Genomic DNA, 22989 nt, shown 5'->3' on the forward strand with positions numbered 1-22989 from the left:
GGGCCTCACTGAGACAGATGCCTGGTGTCAGAGCCATGGCCTCAAGCTCAATGCCAAAAAGTGCATTGTCATCCCCTTTGGTAAAAACTTTGTACCCATGAACTACCACATAGGTGGCAGTCTACTTAATGCCAAATCTGTGATAAGAGACTTTGGGGACGCAGGTGGACAGTAGTCTCTCCTTTGATAATCACATCACCACAGTAGTCAGGAAATCCTTCTATGTTGCACACCTCATCACAAAAGGGTTCTCATCCAGGAAAAAAGAGGTCATTGTTCCCCTCTACTTGACAATCATTAGACCCATTATAGAGTACAATGCCTCTTTTGGAATGTACCTCACAAGACATCTGCAGCAGCTGGAAAGGCTACAGAAGTACCTCACAAAGGATTACTAGCCTCAAACAGGTGCCCTACACTGACTGTCTCAAAAAACTCCAGCTTTACTCCGTAGAATATCCCCTACTCCAAGGTGATCTCTGCCTAACATATAAAGCTATGTCAGACCCACAGCTGTTGGACATGCTTCACTTAAAGAAATCCCAATTGGACATGCTTCACTTAAAGAAATCCCAATCCCTCTGAGCTGCATGCTCTAGGGACCTAAACCTTGTCACTCCAATAAACAGGACATGCTGGAGGGATAGATTCCTGTCCCAGAGACATCCCATACTCTGGAACAAGCTACCCATCTATATCAAACAAAGTTCCTCATTAGCACTCTTCAAGAAAAATCTTGATGAGTGGATGGGAAATAGGAAATACACTCCAGGGATCACTGTTGTGGCTCTGCTAAATAAGGCCACAGGAAAATAACTTCCTTGGGTGGCATAAGCCAGGGAACCTTGTTGGCTAGGCTTACTTAGGCACTTGGACCGATAGCCTAGTACCTACCTATGAACCTATGATTGCAGTAGGTAGTTTGTATATAAGTTACTTAAGTTAAAGTCAGTAAACTTCTATTGTGATGTGTTTGTATATAATAAAGCAGCTTGAACAGAACCCACAAAGACTCTTCTATTGTGTCCAAGGTAGGAGAGTGACATGGTGTCAGAACCGGGATTACAGAGAATGATATTCAAGGCCATGAGGTGCAGAGATGACAGTGAAGTTAAACTAAGAGAAATGAGCATGAAAAAGAGTCAGAAAAGAATCAAAGGTAATGAGAATTTACACAAAATGCTTATTTTATAAAAAAAGATAAAACAGAGCATTACAAGGGCACAAACCACATTATTAAACAAGCAGAAGGCACAAAAAGTTTATTAACCAAGTGAAATGTTTGAAATTGAGATATTTGACAAGGAGATTATTAGAAAAGAAAAATGAGTATGTTTAAAGCAAAACAAGCATGTTTAAGGTAAAATGGACATGTTTAGGGTAAAACGAGCACAGGAAAAGTACAATGGGCATGCAAAGAAATTAAACGAGCAAAAAGAATACAATAAGGGCAAACAGGGCACATTAAGCATAAATAAAGCAAGGTGACTGCATTTTTTTTGGAAAAGTGCTGTGTTGTGACTTAACTACTACTTTGTATTGCATCAAAGGCATAACTAGAGTTATTTGAAGTGTCTCAAAGTGTGTAAAAGTGCTTACAGTGTGTGGTTATTACTGTGCATGTATTCTGAAGAGTTTATTTGTGTACAAAGTGCAACTATTTCATGAAGTACAATCAAAGTGTAGCTATTTTGAAAAGTTTCTTCTGCCAGGTGTGTCTATTTGTAAAGTGCTGCCATTACAGAGTGTTTCTTGCACTGTAAAGAGTTGCCTATTAAGGTAACACCATTTTAGAGAAATTTCAGTGTGCTGTGTACAATTTGTTTGTAAAGTGCAATTACTTTGAAATGTTATTGACTCTAGGCTGTTGCCCAGTTCATTCAGATCATGCAGTTATTTGATATGTTTGTTACACTGATAAGAGGTAATTTCTTGCAACACAGTAATTTCAAGAGTATTACAGTGCCCAAGAGGCTTATTTCACAAAGTTCAGTTACACAGAGGCTTATGGTGCTATTGGGCAAAGTTACAAATACTGGCATAGATTTCTGACACGTGTATGTGTACGTGTTTGTGCTTATTTGCATAACACTTCACTGGTATGTGTTAATATGGCATATGGATTTCAAAAGTCCTTACCACTGGTATTTGATCAGAATATTGCAGAGAACTGGAGAATATTTGAGCAAGAATATAATATTTTTATACAAGCGGCTTATTCAGAAAAAGATGCACATACCAGGGTATTCCTTTTGCTAAACCTAGCTGGGTCAGTGGTCATAGAAAGAGAGTTTTCATTTGTGTATGCACCAGCAGTTTATGAGGGAGAAGGTGAAAATCATATTATTGTAGAGGCTGAATCAAGGGAAGAACCTGAGTGTTTGAAGCGCAAGTTCAGAGAAATGTGTAACCCCCAGACAAATATTACTTTAGAGAGCTATGTGTTTTACACAAGACATCAGAAACCAGGGTAACCTTTTGCAGCTTATATAACTGACCTGAGAAATAAAGCCAAAATGTGTCAGTTTGGTGACTTAAAAGATGAGTTAATAAAGGACAGGCTTGTGTGTGGTATTAATAATGCTGATGTGGTAAAGATTTTGCTTCATGACAGTGATTTAACATTGACTAAAGCCATTGAGATTTGTCAAATCCATGAAGTGACAGAAAAACACACAAATATGCATGCAAGTGGCAAAGGTGTAAAAAATGGATTCATTTTCAAAAGTTTGCAAATCAAGTAAACCTCACACAGTTGTAAAGAAAGGTCACACAAAAAAGCAAGTTGATCAAGTAGACTGCAATTCTGCTTTATCTGTAGATGGTGTATCAGAAATTGGTGAGGGAGTTGATGCAGTGAATTTATTGGCAAAGAGTAAAGTGTATTTTCCAGTTTGGATCAATGGTAAATCCACAGAGCTTAAAGCAGACACTGGTTAAAAGTGTAATGTTGTATCAGCAGACACATTTGCTAAAGTGAGAGTGAATGAGCAACTCAGTGTGGCCAGTATTGCGAAACTTGTTGCTTATGGAGGTGAAGAAATTCAAACCGAGGGTTAGTGATGCTTTCATGTTATTTGGCCAAGAACTGTTAGACATTCTGTTATTTGTTTGAATAAAGAAGATTTTAGGAATCATTCTCGTGGTGTATCCTTACAGTTTTGCTGCTTACATTGTTATTCTATGTAGTCCAAAGACCAGTAAGCCTTTATTGGGTCTCAAAGACAGTTTAAGAATGAATCTGCTTTCTTTTACTAAAGAACTTCAGCATATAAGTGCATATCCTAGTTCCAATTTTTTTGAAGCCATTTTCTCAGAGTATGCTGCTGTTTTTGATGATAAGTTGGGCAGACTTCCAGTTGTGTATTCTATGAAGTTAGACCCAGAGGTCACTCCAGTAGTCATACCAGCAAGATGACTTCTGATAGCTATGCAGGATAAAGTTAAGGCTCAGCTGGATAAAATGGTACAGCAAGGTGTACCTTTTCCAGTCACAGAACCAACTGAATGTGTGCCGTCTATTGTAGCAGCTCACAAAAAGGCTCAGATAAAATCAGAATATGCATTGACCCAAGAGATTTGAAAAAAGCATTGAAGAGACCACATCATCCAATGCATACAGTTGAAGAGGTCACAGCTCTAGTACCGAATGCCACTGTTTTTTCCGTCTTTTATGCAAAAAGTTAATTTTGGCAAGTGATGCTTGATCACAAATCATCATTACTAACCACCTATGGTACCTTGTTTGGCAGATACAAATTCCTAAGGATGCCATTTGGAATAAATTCTGCAAGTGAAGTCTTCCAGTGTGCAATGGAGCAAATTATTTCAGGTTATCCTTGTGTCATAATAGTAGACGATTTATTGGTTGGAGGCAATGATGAAGCAGAGCATGACAGAAACCTAAAGAGAGTTCTAGACAGAGCACATGAAGTAAATTTGAAGCTCAGTCCTCTGATGTGCAAATTCAGATGTTACATATGATATGAAGTTACATATGTAGGTCATTTATTTACCAGTACTGGCTTGAGACCAGACCCAATCAAGCAAGCAGCTATTCTTGAGATGTCAGCACCAGATAATTTTCAAGTTCTACAGCGTCTCCTAGGCAAGGTCAGCTATTTAGGCAAGTTTATTTCAGACTTCAGTGAGTTGACAGCACCTTTAAGAGAGCTGATGCAAAAGAATATTACATGGTCATGGTTAGAACAGCACCAGAAGGCATTTGAAGACCTTAAGCAGAAAATTGCCACCCCACCTACGTTAAGATACTATGATGTAAATAAACCAGTCACTCTTTTCTGTGATGCTTCAAAATTTGGTCTTGGAGCAGTTATACTTCAAGAGGGTAGACCAGTAGCCTATGCATCTCGAACACTTACCGAAACTGAAATGCAGTATGTTCAAATTGAGAGAACTTTTGGCAATAGTATTTTGTGTGTTCCAAGTTTCATGATTAAATTTATAGTCAAGCTCTTCAGATTGAAACTGTCCACCGACCTCTTGTTACTATTCTAAAGAAGCCTATGCATTTAGCTCCAGTGAGATTACAAAGAATGATGCTCAAATTGCAAAAGTACAACTTCAAAATGGTCTATACAGAGGCAAACTACTCTATCTGGCTGATACCTTATCCAGAATGCCCAGAAATATGACGGAACAGCTTGACGCAGAGAATTTTAACTTTGATGTGATAGCTGTGCATAATTTTTCTACCACCAAGCTTGATGAGTTGAGAGTTCACACAAAGACGGATCCAATTTTGCAAAAGCTCAGTCACTGCTTTAATGGTGGATGGCCGTCAAAGCAATCTAGTGTACCACCAGAAGTGTAAATGTATTTTCCTTACAGAGATGAAATGTTGATGGAAGATGGCATTATTTTCAAAGGCCCTAAAATTGTTGTTCCTGCTTCCTTACAACAAGAATATATCCAGATTTTGCATCGTGGTCACACAGGTTCCACATCCACTAAGAGAAGAGTGAGAGAACTAGTATCGTGGACTTCATTTCTGAAAGACATTGATAAAGTACTTTCTTCTTGTTCAGTATGCAGTAGTACTAGACTGCATTTTCAAAGAGAACAACTTCAACTAATTCAAGTTCCTGAACTACCTTGGTCAACAGTAGCCACTGATATCTTCGAGTGGGAGAATCAATGCTACCTAGTATTGGTAGACTCTTATTCGAATTGGTTTGAGATTGACTTACTACCTAATTTAACATCCACTACTGTTATTACTAAGTTGAAACATCATTTCTCAGTCCACTGTAGTCCACACAAAGTTATTTCTGACAATGGTATTCAATTTACTATTCAGTTGTTTCAGACATTTGCAAGAGAATGTGACTTTGTACATGTTACTAGCAGTCCTGAATATCTGCAGTCAAATGGGATAGCTAAACATACAGTGCAAAGTGCAAAGAAATTACTTGAACGTTCAAAACGTGACAATACCAGTGTCTTTTTGAATTTACTTAATCTCAGAAACATATCCTGTGATGATACACATGGCTTACATGCTCAAAGGCTTCTATCCAGTCAAACCAGAATGATGCTACCTATTAGTTCCAGTTTATTGAGACCTAAAGCTAAGAACAAGAAAACCATCAAGGCTCACTTATTCAAGAAGCATTTTATCCAGAAGTCCAGTTATGATAAATCGAGCAGATTTCTTCATCCGTAGGAGAGGTAGTGAGGATACAAACGGCAAAAGGTTTTGACTGGATTGATCAAGTTACAGGCATATGTGCGAAGCCAAGATCTTATCTTGTAGAATCTGAGGGTGTGGAGTACAGAAGAAATTGCAGGTATCTTCTTCCTGTACTAGAATCATCATTGCAGTACTGTTCCTGTGATACAGACTCTAGATCTCAGAGTGAACCAGACGTTGTTTCCATCCCAGAGTGTGTTTCAACCACTGCTTCCATTCCTGAAGATGTTCCAAATACTTCCAAGGTTGAACATTCCGTAGAGACTCCAGTTGCTAAACCCAATTCCCAGTTTTATGTCACACAATATGGTCGAATATCCAGGCCCAGTGTGAAACACTCAGCAACATGGACATAACCGTATATATCCACCTAGTCTAGTATAATTGCATGACAAAGAAGTACTCGTAATATCTGCATGCCAAATATATTTATAACGTTTGTAAAAAAGAAGAAATACAGCAACTCACACAGCAGAAGTTAAATAAACACCAAATAAAAATGGGTAGTAATAAATGAATGACAATTTAATAAAAGTAAGTGCTTTCACATTAAGAATTTAAATGCTTCATCAGACGAAATAACAGTACTACAAAGAGTAGAGGCTGGACCACAGAGCCTCTGTCTATTTATTTGGAAAAGACACTTAGACAGGTGCTAGATAATGTCAATCAGTTCTAAGAGACATTTAAAGAATTTTTCCAGGATCTTTATAGAACTGTTAGTCATTTATCAAACACCCAATAGCTTGTTTTTGTTATGCTAGACATCACTTCTTTGGTACTGTTATTCCAGATACCACCGGTATTGAATATGTTAAACTTTTTTTGCAACAGCATGCTAATTTTTCTAAAATGAAGGTTGATTTAATTTGTATGCTTTTGGAGTTGGTTTTAGTGAAAAATGCTTTGATTTTTAGTGAACAGTACTTTCTGCAGAAGGTAAGTGTAGTGATGGGCACAGCATGTACAAATAGCTATCTCAACCTTGTGTTAGCATACTGGGAATGCAACAAGGTTTTATGTAACAATGAGTTTACCAGACATATTCTTTACTATAAATGTTTTATTGATGATACATTTTTGCTGTGGAGAGGCACCTGTAAGTTATTACAGGAGTTTATTGAGTTTATGCAGAGTACTACTAAATTTTTAAAGTTTAGTAATAATTTTTCTTGTGAATTTATAGACTTTTTAGATATAACAAATACCAGAGATGAGTTAGGAAGGTTTAAGATGGATGTATATAAGAAGTATTGTAAAATCAATTCTTGTTTACATAAAAGCAGCATGCACCCTAGGCACATCCCTAAGAATATGCTTAGAAGGCAGATGTTTTGAATTATGTGTCTCCATACAGAAGAAGATTTTTTAGATCAGGCTCTGAAGGAATTAAAGGAAGAAGTCCTGAAATGTGGTTACAAGGCCAGAGAGATTGACTCTTGCATATCTAGTGTGAGGTCTGAAAGAGCCAGTAAAGCTAGACCCTATTTCTCTGGTGAGCTAGATCCTGCAAATATACCAACTGGAGAACGAACATAAGGCGGAACAGTTAGGTGTGTTTTTGCATATTCTAATGATATTAATCTGGTCTGCGATATAATGTGGAGAAACTGGGGTATTCCTCAGAGTTGTTCTGAACTGACTAATTAGATAGGCAGTAAGCCTGAGTTTTGTTTCAGGAATAATCTCTCTCTCAAGAGGCAACTTTGTTATAGGAATGCTGTAAAAGCAATGCATTCCCCATCATCTGGCCATTAGGTTCATAGGTTCATAGGTAGGTACTAGGCTATCTGCCCAAGGGCATTTTTAAGCCTAGCCAGAGTGTGTCAGCTTTCGCCGCCCCATTGATTAATTAACTGAGCCTCTGATAAGCAGAGCCAATGAAGTGATCCCAGGGGTGTATTTCCTGTTACCCATCCACTCGTCGAGGCTTCTCTTGAAGAGTGTTAGTGAGGGGCTCTGCCTAATGTAGTTAGAAATTTTGTTCCAAAGCATGGGGAGTCTCTGTGACAGGAATATATCCATCCAGCATGTTTTATTTATTGTTGTGGTGAGATTTAGCTCACTAGAGCGCATGGCTCACAGTGACTTGGATTTCTTTAGGTGGAGCATGTCCATCAATTCTGAGTTGGACATGGCTTTGTAAGTCAAGCAGAGATCACCTCTGAGTAAGCGAAATGCTACTGAGTACAGCTGGAGTTTTTTCAGTGGGGCTGCATAGGACATATGTTTGAGGCCAGTAATCCTCTTGGTGAGGTGCTTTTGTGGTCTTTCCAGCTGTTGGAAGTGTCTTGTGAGGTACATCCCAAATATGCATTGTACTCTATGATGGGTCTGATGAGTGATGAGTAGAGGGGCACTATAACCTCTTTATTTCTATATGCGAACCCCTTAGTAATTAGATGGGCCACATAGAAGGATTTCCTAACTACTTTGGCAATATGATTGTCAAAGGAGAGATTACTATCTACCTGGGTCCCCAGATATCTTATTACCTCTTCTGTATTAAGTGGGCTGCCGCCTATGTGGTAATTTGTGGGTGTTTTGTTTTTCCCAAACGGGATGACTATGCATTTTTTGGCATTTAGCTTGAGGCCATGACTTTGACACCAGGTGTCTGTCTCAGTAAGGCCTTTTTGAAGGATGTCCGTGTCAGCCAGAGAGTCAATTATGGCTCCCAGTTTGCAGTCATCGGCGAACTTGGTTAGCCATAGTCCTCCTGTGTTTGCCTGTACTTCTGAGAAATATATGCTGAACAGTAGGGGTCCTAGAACCGAGCCTTGTGGAACACCACTTGTGACTGGTTTAGAGTCGGACCTGGAGCGTGCTATTCTTACCATGTGAGTTCTGTCTGTAAGCCAGTTGGAATCCCATCTTGTGATGTAGGGGTTTATGTTCAGGCTGGTGAGTTTTTCTATAATACCCGATTGAGGAATGGTGTTGAATGCCTTGGCGAGTTCAAGGTAGGCTGTGTGAACCACCTTTCCCTCGTCTATGGCCTTGGTGACTGTCTCGAAGAAGTCAGCCAGGTTTAGTAGGCATGATCTGCCCTTAACAAAGCCGAACTGGGTTGGGTCAAGTGTTTGGAAGTGCCTGATGTCTTTGTTAATGAGTTCCATGATGATGCGCTCCATAGCCTTGCAGACCAGGCTAGTCAGGCTTATGGGGCAATAGTTACCAGGATCAGCTGTGGCCCTTCCTTTGTGGAGCAGAATAACCATTGCTGTGCGCCATTCTATGGGCACATAGCCTGTGGAGAGGCTGAGGTTGAACAGCGTGTTTAGGTGGGGGATTAGTTTGTTCTGTAGTTTGTGCAAGACGCAGCCTGGGACACCATCTGGCCCCATTGATGCTGTGTTTTTGGCTGTTGAAAGGGCTGTTTTCACCTGTGCTTCTGTGATTTCTGGGACACTACACTTTTCCGGTATTGTTGTGGGCCCTTTTGAAGGTGAGAGGGAGGTGAAGTTTGCACTGAATCTATCTGCCAGGATGTTGGCAATATCAGTAGGTTCAGTATATTTTGTGCAATTTTGCACTAGCTCAGAGCATATCTGAGAGTTGCCACTTAGATTCTTGATGTAGCTAAAGAAGGCTTTGTGGTTATCTTTCAAATGCTTGGCTATTTTTCTTTCGAAGTTAGCCTTGGATGATTTTATGAGGGACCTTAGTTTCTTACTGATACTGATCAGGGATGTCTTTCCTTATTGGGATTTGCTTTTTTTCTGAACTAGTTTCCTCCTTCTGTTGTATAACCTGTTTATGGCAGGGGGTCCACCAGACTGGTTTCCTTCTCTTAGGGGGGTGAGTCTTGGTCTTGCTAAGGATGACACGATCCATGCATCCTTGTAGGTGCTCATAGAGTGCAGTTGTAAAGGATTTTGCATCTTGGGCAGTGTTATCCTTTAGCATGGGGGCTGTGAAACATACCACCTCTGCCTTAAGTAAGGTGAAGTTTGCTTTAGAAAAGTTTTTCACTGTGGTTTCCTTGGTTGGGGGTGGTGGTGGGGTGTGGACATCCAGGGTGATAAGTTTATGGTCTGATCTAACCAGTGATGGGCTGACCTCCAGTACGGAACACCTGTCGCCCATGTTGGTGATGAACAGGTTCAATATGTTGTAGCCTCTGTTAGGGGAGTTTACCAGCTGATCCAGGGCATTTGAGTTGATAAATTCCAGGAAGCGCTGAGCCTGGGAGTTTGTACTCAATTAGTTTTTCCAGTTAATGGTAGGGTAATTGAAATCGCCCAATATCAGGGTGTTCGGTAGGACCTTCATGTTTTCCAGTGTCTCCAGAAAGGTGAAGTGGTGGTCCTGGGTCATGGAGGGTGATCTGTAGCAGGCCACAATTTGCATTGCAGATTTGCCTGATGTTAGTTGCACATGGATGATCTCAGAGGTAACATGCTGCGCCACCAACCTGTAGGTGTGAGTATCCTTGATGAATATGGATACACCCCCTACTTTTGTGTTTCAGTCCGTGTTGTGTGCCCGAAATGTGTGGTATGAGTTGTAGCCCAGTAGTGCTGGAGTGCTCTCTGGAGCCTTGAACCAGGTTTTAGTTACTGCACAGATGTCGACGTTCTCCATACTTAGGAGTGCTTCGAGCACATGCATTTTGAGATTTAAACTCCTGGCATTGAGTAGCATAACCCTCATTTTTTTACTTGTGTTGTTTACGGTGGTGGGTTTGAATTTTGAACCTTGCCTAAAAAAGGCACTATGGGGGCAGCAAGAGCCTTGGCCAGTATTCGAAAGCCAAGGGGTGACAGGTGCAAGCCATCTCTTTGGCTAGCAACGCGGCTTGTCAAGCATGTCATCCCAGGCTGACAGACACTGGATCCCCTTTGAATGACACCAGAAGCTTAGCCAATTGTTGAAATTGATATTTTTTTCTTTATACTGAGGTATCATTCGTGGTGAGGGCAGGATGCTACTCAGGGTCAGGGTCATACCCGCCTGGGCTACATGATCAGAGAGCTCTTCCATGTCTCTTTTCATGTAGCCCAGGGAGGTACATTTCAGGTCATTCACACCAACATGGTCAATGACAGAGTCATATTTGTACTTGTTCTGGAGTGACCTGAGTGCTTGTGTTATGTGGCGGATTCTGGCTCCCAAAAGGCAACTAACAGTAACCTTCTCCTTGTCCAGCCTAGTGAGTGGGGCATCAGTGTGCCTGACTACTGAGTCACCTATTACTAGTGTGTTAGGTATGTTATTTTGCCTTAAGGGCTGTGATTGTGCAGCACATTGATTTTATGTTTTATGTGTTGTCTGGTTTGTGATGGGAGGTGCAGGTTTTGTGGGTGTCTGCTTTGGAGCTCTCTGATGTTTTTGCAGGTTTTTATTTAGAGCCTCCGAGTATGATTTCAGGTATTTATGTGTATTTTTTGCCAGTGCTGGTTTAGTAGGTCTATGTGAGGCTGGAGTTGTGGTGCAAGTGTTAACCTTCTCCTCATGACTGTCTGTTCCAGTCTTGGATGGAGAGACCTTAGCCTCCAGTTTGGCTGTATAATTGCATCTCTCGCATATGTTAGTGTTTTGTGGTGGGAGGAGAGGGCTGTCTTTGTACATGAGGCAGTTGTAACATTGCCTCAGGATACCCAGATTCACCAGCTGGACTGGAGAGTACATCTGAAGTTGCCCTTTGTTCATGCCTGAATAGTAGGGTGAGCTGCTTAGTCACTTGGTTGGTGAAGGGTGGATAAAGAGCCTTGCCATGCTGGGAAGTCAAGTGTCAGGGTATATTAGTGCTTGCTATTAGGTATGAGCAAGTGATGAACTGTAGGATGCTTTTTGAGTGCTTAGGTTGAGAGTTAGACTAGTTTCAAGTGAAAAACTGAAGAGGAGACTTAGTGGAGCCGGGAATAATTTAACCTTAGCTAACCAGTGCTGCCCAGTGCACAAAACCGTGCATGCGAACATGTTTTTTAAACTACTAACTTCTGGACTGGAACCACTCCTCCAGGGACAGATGGCTGCTTAAAGTTCCCCTCTCACAGGTGAACAGAGAAACTTCCCTCTATCCAGGTAAGGTATGGGCAACTCAGAAACTTGTAACACAGCCCTGAATTCAGCACTAGCCTGAAAACTGGACTATACTAGCTTAGAAAGGCGGGAAACAAGAATTTTTTTTTTTAAAGATAAGGCAAAAACAGTAAAAAGGATACTTAAAACAGCTTTAAATGACTACAAGCGATCAGAAAAGGCTATTGCACTTTAGTGTGTAGCCTACAACAGTTAAACAATTTATTTAAACAAAAAAGAACTTTTTAAAAGTGCAGGCAGTCAAATAAGTACAATATGTGAAAAAAAACAAGCTTTTAAATCACAATAAGTGCTGGATAAATCAGCGTTTAGGCGAAAACAGTTAAGTACAGCAAGAAAATACAAAAAACTGATACTCAATCACTCCAAAGTCTCCTTTTAAGCTAGAAGACTTGTATCAGTTTAAGGCTTTCTAGTGCTTTCCAGTAGGTTAGTTACAGGAAAGATGGGAAACAAGCGTAGATGTGGTCTTTTAAACCAGAAAGTTGAAAGAGATGGACAGCTTCCTGAATGATCAATAAACTACAATTCCTGGGCCAAGAACCACTCCTCTTGTGGTAGACAGGCTACCTATTACTTACCACTCCCACTGATAAGCTAGAAGGCTACACTCCAACCCAAAGGCTTGGGGGGCTCAGAAGCTTACAAACAGTCCTGGATACAGCAAATCTGTACCTGGACTAGACTAGTTATGGGAAAGGTGGGGATCAAGTGCAAACATTACCTTTAAAACCAGAAAGTTGAGGGAGATGGAAAAAACTGCCCAAACGGTCAATAAACTACAATTTCTGGGCCAGAACCACTCCTCTTCTGCTAGATAGGCTACGTAGTGCTTACCACTCCCACTGATAAGCTAGAAGGCTTCCCTCCAACACAAAAAGGCTTGTGGGGCTCAGAAGCTTACCAACAGTCTTGGATACAGCAACTCTGTATCTGGACTAGGCTAGTAACAGGAAAGGTGGGAAACAGCACAAGTGCAGCTTTTAAACCAGAAAGTTGAAGGAGATGGGGAAAACTGTCCAAACGGCCACTAGCTACAATTTCTGGGCCAGGAACCACTCCTCTTGTGGTAGATAGGCTTCCTAATGCTTACCACTCCCACTGATAAGCTAGAAGGCTTCCCTCCAACACAGAAAGGCTTGGGGGGCTCAGGAGCTTACAAACAGTCCTGGATACAGCAAGTCTGTATCTGGACTAGACAAGTTACAGGAAAGGCAGGAAACAAGCTAGGAATTTTTTTTTTTTTTTTACCGAAAAGCAGCTAAAACAGCAGTAAATACAATTCAAATGCAGTGCAGGCTAGCAGACGTGTATCAATATTACGGCAAATACAGCTTAATTAAATGCAATTAAATTAACAAATGACTAAAAATAAAGTGCAGAAGGCATTAAATTAGAAGACTACTAACAAGCAGTAATAAGTGCAGAGTAAGTAACAGCACGCAGAACAGCAACTAAGGCAGTTACAGTAGGAGCAGCTGAATATATATATATATATATATATATATATATATATATATATATATATATATTTTTTTTTTTTTTTTTTTTTTTTTTTTTTTTTTTTTGAGGGAGGTTGTGGTACGTTTCCCTGTTTGAACTGTAAGGCTTGCAGATTTATTTATTTTAAGTATACCTTTAGATATCCCACTCTACAACATGAGATAGAATTTTCTCTGTACGCAGTTTGCAAGACTACGAATGTGATATATCAGAGTTTCTGTGAATGCTGCTATGCATTTTATATTTGAAAAACGAATTGCTGTTTTAAGGGCAGGATTTTAGAACACCTCAGAGTCATTAGACATAATAAGACTAGCAATGCTCTAGCTACATGTTTCTGCCTTAAGGCAACGACATACCTTTAAGTTTTTTGTTTTGGAGGTAGTGAAGTTAGGTATGAGAGGCAGTGGCTTGAGAAACAAAACTGAAGTGAGAGAACAGAGCTGGATCCTAGAGTTACAGTCTTATAGATTTCCTGGGTTAAATGAAATACTTTCCCTTAAACCAGCTCTAAAGGCACATCCCTTAACTCATTAGTTTTTCATTATTATTTTTTTATTATTATTTTCATTTTATGAATGCATGACGTTTAATTAAATGGCTTTATAGGAATGTGTTCTTGTATAGCTTTATCTATATATATGTGATGTGTATGTGTATGTATATATATATATATATATATATATGTGTGTGTGTGTGTGTGTGTGTGTGTGTGTGTGTGTGTGTGTGTGTGTGTGTGTGGCTTCATAATGATGATGTCGTCAGTGTGTGACAAGTTTGCTGAGAGGTTCAGTAGTGAGGGACGTTTGTGAGTCACATGCACAGGTAATTGATTTTAATTAATTTTATTGTTGGGAGGAGTTTTATGGCTTTGGATTGAAGTTTTTGTAGTATTGTTATTCAGTCTGATAAAGCATTGTTGTTCTTAATGTGAAAGCACTTACTTTTATTAAATTGTCATTTATTTGTTACTACCCATTGGTATCTGGCATTTATTTAACTTCTGCTGTGTGAGTCACTATATTTCTTCTTTTTTACAAGTGTATTTCACTTGTGGACTCCAGTGACACTATCTGACTCTTTGTTTCAGTTCTGTGCTGATTCATAACCTTGTATGATCTATTTCTCAAAGAGGAAGGATGTAGATCAGAGTGTATATGCTGTGTCTTTAAGAAGCATATCAAGGACTGAACGTGCACATATAAATACCAGGCACGTGCTATTCCCAGTGCCATTTTGAGAGTGCAGACAGATAGTGAGCATGCATGGCTGCAGTAGTTAATTTGTATATAAGCTACTTAAGTTAAAGTCAGTAAACTTCTATCATGATGCGTTTGAATATAATAAAGCTGCTTGTACATAACCCACAAAGACTCTTCTATTGTGTCCAATGTAAGAGAGCGACACATAGTATGCATTTTGTTACACCGTGTGATTGTACATGTGCTATGTATGTTACTTCCGAGTCATTGTTGACACCAGTTTCTTAATAAAATTACCTTTGTATTTTGACCTGTAACATAAATGAGGTGATTGAACAGTCTCGTATCATGAGCATACTATTACATGACTGTCTGAAGGTTTTCTTTGGATGGCATTCCAGCTGTACCTTCGCAGTTGAACCTGTTCTGACAACAGAGAATGAAATGTACCTGCAAACCCTCAGATAGTATGCTGTGACCCTGTTGGGGGTGGGGTTGGAGTTGAAGAATGAACACTCTGGAACAGAATAGTCCATTGGGTGAAAGCATTGTAAGGTCATAGGCACACACTATAAACTTGCCATGAATTTTCTTTGGAATGCATGATTTAGCACTATAGTGACATGAAGGCATTGGATTTCCTACACATGACATTGCAGAGCTTCACCTAACCTCTTCAGTGTTACTGAGGAGTTTTTTGTTAGTGAAGGGATATGGGCGTACACACAGGATCCCAGGCAGCAGAAGGACTGAGGTTGGTGTCTCCCCTGTGCACTCAGGGAAGAATTTGCACATATAGCATTTTACCTACCTATTCTATAAAGATAACCGCATTACAGAAATATTCTGTCAGATTATAGTTTTGTTTACTCATCCCCTATTTAGGTAATCTGGGCATTGCTGTTTCTGTTGATGCTATATTAAAGCAGGTAAAGAATATGTGTCTGCAATGATTAATAATATTTTGTAGATTTTTGTTGTTTATATATATATGAGAAGAAACCACCCAACAAGAAACAGGAGCACCAAGCAACAAAAAACGTAGCAGCTGTACTGATATCCGCTTCTTCTAAAATTCAATGACCAGATGTGTAGAAGCTGAGGTAATAATGCGTTGCAAACGCCACCAACAACTACTATGAATTATCAAATAGAGTCGTACTAAAACGCTAGCCTCCATGGACAAACGTTAAAACAACTGAGAAATGCCTCCAAGAAATAAGTATATGTGAGACTGTTGGCGTGTCTCCCTGTTGCAGTTCCAACAACCATTCAACCCAGCAGCTGTAAACCCTGGATGCAGCTAAATCCAAAATAATGATGCAGTTAAAAGTAGAAACAGGATTTTATTTGTAAGCGCTTTCACGGCAACTAGAAAAGCCGCTTCATCAGACAAACAGTTGTGCGCTAGTAGGGCGCCAAATTTAAAAGCTATGTATTCTTCTCATCCAATAAAAAACAATGCATAATTTAAAGTGCTACTCCAAAATATCTTGACTTACTAATATCAGGACACACAGCATATAAAAGACTATTATACTCTTAAAACATTGCAGAGCTAATTACTGCAAAAACGAGTACTGTGCACTTTCCACTCCAGTGTTAAACCTACACATACTAACTCTCACATGGAAACTGAAAAGTGTCCATGGACATGTGAATGTGTATGTATATAAAATAAAAATAAAAATACAAAGACTTATACACATATATAAATACATAAACAACACATAAGAATAATATAACAAATATAGATAACTGTATGAAAGCATATGTATAAAACTTATGTATAAAGATGTATATAAAAAATGTATGTGCTTTTATACAATTAATTTAAGTAATCAATTAAGCGTTCACAGTTCTATAAACCCATATAAATGCACAAAATACAGATATTTGATGTATGACCTGATTAAAACCAGTATAGAATATTTACTAAAACCTACAACTGTACATATTTATATAAAGCATAAATGGTATTTATCAGAAAGCGCTGAAACTAAAATCCAGCTTATAATGTCTATGTGCATCATCTAAGGGGTCTACCTTTCAAATATGGCTTAATAGATAGTACCTCATTCAACCCTCGCTCCCTGTGCGCGGCCAATCTACAAATCCATTTTAGTTCAGCTTGTTCTGTAAGGTTCACAATATCCCCCAACCTGACGCTGGTACTAATAACCTGTAATACTTGAAATAGAAATGTATGTGTCTCCCCTTCTCTTATGGTATGCTTTGCCAGTGCACTGTATTCTTGTCCTCTGGCTAGACAGTACCCGTGGTCTCGTATCCTTTCCCTTAGTGTCCTATTGGTTTTTCCTACATAGAAGGAAAAACATTGGACCTGATGGAGCCCATACACGACATTCTTAGTATTGCAATCACTATTGCAATTAATTGTCCACATATGGCCCATGGTGGGGTGTCTAAAATAATGAGATTCATCTATAAGAACACATTGCTGACACAATCCACATTTATGTGTCCTTTCTAATCCGGTCCTAGTTATAGACACTGGACTACGTGTGCCACACAGTATTCTCTTGAGGCTATGCATATTGCTGTATACAAAGGAAGGAGTCTGTCCCACTATTCTCGCTATCATATCATCTGTGGTTAATATGTTCCAGTGTTTCCAAACGGAGCACTGGACACTACTAATACCACGGCCAAACGGCACTACAAATCCCAGAGGTCTTGAACTGGTTCTTACATCTAGATCGTGGTCCTGATCAGTCAGTTCGGTTGAATAAAATGGTTTGGCTCTATTGTGTCTAAGGTGGTTCATTTCTCTAAGTACCTTCTGTACTTCTCCCTCTTCATAGCCTCTTGTGATGAAACTTTCATAGAGGCTCTCTAGCCCTTCTTCATAGTCCTCCATTTTGGTAGAAAGTCTAGAAATCCGCATCGCCTGACCTTTGATTATGTTATTAAAAATATGTGGGTGATGCATACTTCCTCGAAAGAGAAAGGACGGTCTATGACAAAGCTTACGATGAACTTTTGTGTTAATGACGTTGGAGGTCTTATATATCGTGACATCTAAGAAATCAATACTGTGGTTGTCATACTTAAGAGTGAATTTCAAAAAGGAACTACTAAAATTCAAAAAAGAATGAAAAGTATGTAGTTCCTCAATGGTTCCTCCCCACAAAAAGAAAAGATCGTCCACAAATCGTTTGTAGAACAATATGTGGGCACCTTTATGAGACATACACAGAATAGAGCTAGTGTTAATATGACTCGCTCAATGAATTTGAACAATGATCCCAATACTAATGTAATGAATGTTGATGATAATACTGAGTTTGATAAAGAAAGGGCCAATATTGTTGTTGGCACTTCCAATATACCCTCTAATGACATGGCAACCTCAGGGGAGGCTGAACCTATTGTTTTTATGCCACACAATGCTACATCTCCGGATGCTATCATGTGCTTTAACATATTAACCACAGATGATAGGATAGCGAGAATAGTGGGACAGACTCCTTTCTTTGTATACAGCAATATGCATAGCCTCAAGAGAATACTGTGTGGCACACGTAGTCCAGTGTCTATAACTAGGACCGGATTAGAAAGGACACATAAATGTGGATTGTGTCAGCAATGTGTTCTTATAGATGAATCTCATTATTTTAGACACCCCACCACGGGCCATATGTGGACAATTAATTGCAATAGTGATTGCAATACTAAGAATGTCGTGTATGTGGCCCACTGTGTCCAATGTTTTTCCTTCTATGTAGGAAAAACCAATAGGACACTAAGGGAAAGGATACGAGACCACGGGTACTGTCTAGCCAGAGGACAAGAATACAGTGCACTGGCAAAGCATACCATAAGAGAAGGGGAGACACATACATTTCTATTTCAAGTATTACAGGTTATTAGTACCAGCGTCAGGTTGGGGGATATTGTGAACCTTACAGAACAAGCTGAACTAAAATGGATTTGTAGATTGGCCGTGCACAGGGAGTGAGGGTTGAATGAGGTACTATCTATTAAGCCATATTTGAAAGGTAGACCCCTTAGATGATGCACATAGACATTATAAGCTGGATTTTAGTTTCAGCGCTTTCTGATAAATACCATTTATGCTTTATATAAATATGTACAGTTGTAGGTTTTAGTAAATATTCTATACTGGTTTTAATCAGGTCATACATCAAATATCTGTATTTTGTGCATTTATATGGGTTTATAGAACTGTGAACGCTTAATTGATTACTTAAATTAATTGTATAAAAGCACATACATTTTTTATATACATCTTTATACATAAGTTTTATACATATGCTTTCATACAGTTATCTATATTTGTTATATTATTCTTATGTGTTGTTTATGTATTTATATATGTGTATAAGTCTTTGTATTTTTATTTTTATTTTATATACATACACATTCACATGTCCATGGACACTTTTCAGTTTCCATGTGAGAGTTAGTATGTGTAGGTTTAACACTGGAGTGGAAAGTGCACAGTACTCGTTTTTGCAGTAATTAGCTCTGCAATGTTTTAAGAGTATAATAGTCTTTTATATGCTGTGTGTCTTGATATTAGTAAGTCAAGATATTTTGGAGTAGCACTTTAAATTATGCATTGTTTTTTATTGGATGAGAAGAATACATAGCTTTTAAATTTGGCGCCCTACTAGCGCACAACTGTTTGTCTGATGAAGCGGCTTTTCTAGTTGCCGTGCAAGCGCTTACAAATAAAATCCTGTTTCTACTTTTAACTGCATCATTATTTTGGATTTAGCTGCATCCAGGGTTTACAGCTGCTGGGTTGAATGGTTGTTGGAACTGCAACAGGGAGACACGCCAACAGTCTCACATATACTTATTTCTTGGAGGCATTTCTCAGTTGTTTTAACGTTTGTCCGTGGAGGCTAGCGTTTTAGTACGACTCTATTTGGTAATTCATAGTAGTTGTTGGTGGCGTTTGCAACGCATTATTACCTCAGCTTCTACACATCTGGTCATTGAATTTTAGAAGAAGCGGATATCAGTACAGCTGCTACGTTTTTTGTTGCTTGGTGCTCCTGTTTCTTGTTGGGTGGTTTCTTCTCATTCATTACGTTGTGCCACTGGGAGGCTTCTATCGCATATATATATATATATATATATACATACATACACAAATGAGTGAGAAACAGTGCTTACCTGTCATTGTAGCACCTTCAGGATGCAACATGCACCAGAAAATCAGTGAAATGTATTTGCATTTTTATGTGCATCTATCAAAATTCTCTATACATCACAGTCTACATTTGCTGAAAACATATTTCACTCGCCTTGTTTTGTTGTCCCTTCTATTACAGTTGTAATTGATTTAGATTCTGCTCCCCACTGAACATATGATTCCAACAACCCAAACAAAGGGATAGATGGATCCATGATTGTACTGATGGTTTTGCTTTGACAAAGATATCGATGTTGGGGCAAAAGCTGTGCATGGTATAGTACTTGGACAGGGGACATCTGCTGACACAGAGGACTCAGTAGTGGCAGGCACGTCACTACCCTTTGCTATTACCCATGAATCATCTTCTGTGACAAGCCACAGAGGTCTGGGACCACAGTTACAAAACAGAGACTCCATTTAGGAGGATAATGAGGGCATCAGACATGTAAATGATATATTTGTGCATTATGAATGTATTGTGATGAAGCTTTTCTCCCTAGTCCACTGAAAATGGAATTTCCCAGTCAACAAAGACAAATAAAAAATTAACTATGTAAATAAAATAATTCTTCTGCTGTGGATAACTAGCTAGAGAGGAATCGGTAGTGGGTAATCACACACATACCTCTCAACCTCCTAGTACAAGAAATCTGGACAAGGCCTAAAATAATGGTGAGACAAAGCTCCAAAATAGGTACACGTTTTAAATATTGCTCTTATAAATGTAGAAAGTTGTTAGAATAACAGGATTTGTGTTAGCATGCATTTTCTGAAGTAAATGAAGTCTGAAAGTCAAATGTATGTCATTGTATACTGACTTCAATACTCAGAGTTTTGCCAGAAAACCACAAATTGTATGTGGAACAGACGGAAAATATGAGGCAAAAATCTGGAAATTCTGCAAAAATCTGGACAGTTGAGAGGTATGAATATGGAGAAAAAAGATGGTAGATATACATTGCCTACTTTGCAGTGACTGCCTGTTGAAGGCAGATCATGGGTAGCCATGCAGACCTAAATTTGGTCTTAAACAATTGCCTCACACTTCATTCAGCTATGCATAATGGTGCTGAGATATGCCATGGTAAACATGGGAATGCAATGCAACTGCAGATAAAGAAATTTGTGGATGAGATTTCTACATGTATACATGAGGCATACAGTTAGAGCAGTAACACTTCTCAACCTTAACACATAAATGACACGGATCAATCACACAGTGGCTACAGCATGTGTACATGTGGTACATATTCATGGACATGACTGTTGCAAAATGTGAGGCAGTCTTTTGGTCTATGGTCAAGAATCCACCAAAATATTTAACAATCCGTTCACTCCAAATCATGTGCCTGATATGTGAATCATGTGCACTGCCAGGATGCTGCACAGAGACATTGATGATGCAGTCCCATGCATCACACACTACCAAGAATTGAAGGAATGGTATCCCTTACTATTGGAGTACCACTGAACCTGTGATCAGAAGGGGGTCTAACTGCAGCGAATACCTGAGGGAACCATGTCACCTCATAAAAGGCATGCATAGTACTGATCCTCATATGTCAACAGTATGTTCAAGAGCTATTGCCGTATCCTTGAGGCAAAGGCTTGTGGGATACCCTGTATGTTTCCATTCTGTCTCTGGAAGGTTCCTGTTGCAAATTTAGTGAGGGCTGTACATACCTTAGTATCCCAAGGAATAGGAAGTCCACACTTCCCTCCACTACTACATGGGGGTCATACATACTCACCAAGACCCTTATAATATACTACTCCAGTGAAAGCCTAACTAGTTATCTCCTTATTGACAAAATTATAATGGGTTATTCTTGGATTATATCTCTGCCTTCCTGGCCAGGGATCTCTCATGGTTGCAAGTTGCTTTGGCTCTGCCAAGACCAACAGCTCACACTGGGAAATAGCAGCAAGTAACAGCATTTTCATAAATTGCAAAGTTGATAGGAGTGGTGAGAATCTCCCTTATATAAAATAACTGTGGACATAGCGGAAACGTAGGAAAATTTCACTATGAATCTTAAATAGGTGAGCGAATGCTTCATTAGCATAGTCTAGATTATATCATTTATGTGTCATTCTAACTTCATTTGCTTATGCTTATTTGAGGCCATTGCTTGTTAGTGTAAGTGGCCTCTATGAATCATGACTTTGCTGTGCTAACTCGCTGACAGAACAGCTAATCTTAATGCATTCATGTAATGACTATGAATATCACCCTTAGAATTGAAAGCAAGTAATGGAATCATACTTTTTTTTTCAAATCTAAACTGAATAGTGGATACACCATTAATGATAGTAATGACAGAAAAAATTGGCTTCGCAATTTTGCATTACAAACTAGTATACAAACACTGAAAAATGAATGTGTTGCCATAGTAACTGCATATTTTGCAAATGATCAGAGGTGCCTTATGCCAAGCTAAATTGGTGAAACAGCAAAATAATAAAGACTTCTGTGTACTCAGTTAAGTCCTAAGATATGCCAGGGTTGTGGAGGATTTAGCTGCAAAGGAATGAAAACCCAGTACTTCCAGAGCTACCTGATACTGCAATGCTGGACAAACAAAGATTGTTATCAATATGGCACCATCTGGGCCAGTGAAACTGGAAAATTTAGGATGTCTCTTCATTCTCTGCTTCAATATGGGCATGTCTTTTGTCACATTCTAAGGCAGTAAATTGCACAAAACAGAAAGAACTGAAACTTTACCAGTACTTATGACATGAAACCAAGGAACTGAATCAGGGTATTATAAATATGCAGTTTGCAGTGGGATATAAATGATTGCTTGGGACAGCATTTTCATACCATTTATAATGAACTAATGGTTCCAATGCCAAACAAAGCAAAGGCTGAACACACACTGGCAAAATGTTAAAAAATGTCAATCCATGAAACATAGGGCAGGATTCACGAAGGCTTGCACGGAGTGTAAGAGACATGTAACACTCCATGCAAGCCTTGCGATCCAGGAACAGCCTGAAACTCCGTGTAAGAGACCAGCTAAAACGTCTCTTACACGGACTGGGTGTGGATATGCTAAATACTTCACTTGCAGCCGAAAGGTATGCAAATGAGGTATATTAGCAATCCACGAAGCAGAAACCAGCCCGTGTAAGAGATGTTTTAGATGCAGAAATGTACTCAGTTGACAACTGAGTACGTTTCTGCAAAAATCACAATGGAGCCATGTCAGCTCCAAATAAAGGGTGCATATGTGTCAGGCAGCATGCCAATGGCCAAATATGTGGCCATTGGCAAGGTAACCCGATGCAAAAATTAAAAAAATATAATTTTTTTTAAATGCAGCGTA

Source organism: Protopterus annectens, chromosome 10.part0 (genome assembly GCF_019279795.1).
Source record: "Protopterus annectens isolate FY-2018-M chromosome 10.part0, PAN1.0, whole genome shotgun sequence".
Taxonomy (NCBI): domain Eukaryota; kingdom Metazoa; phylum Chordata; order Ceratodontiformes; family Protopteridae; genus Protopterus; species Protopterus annectens.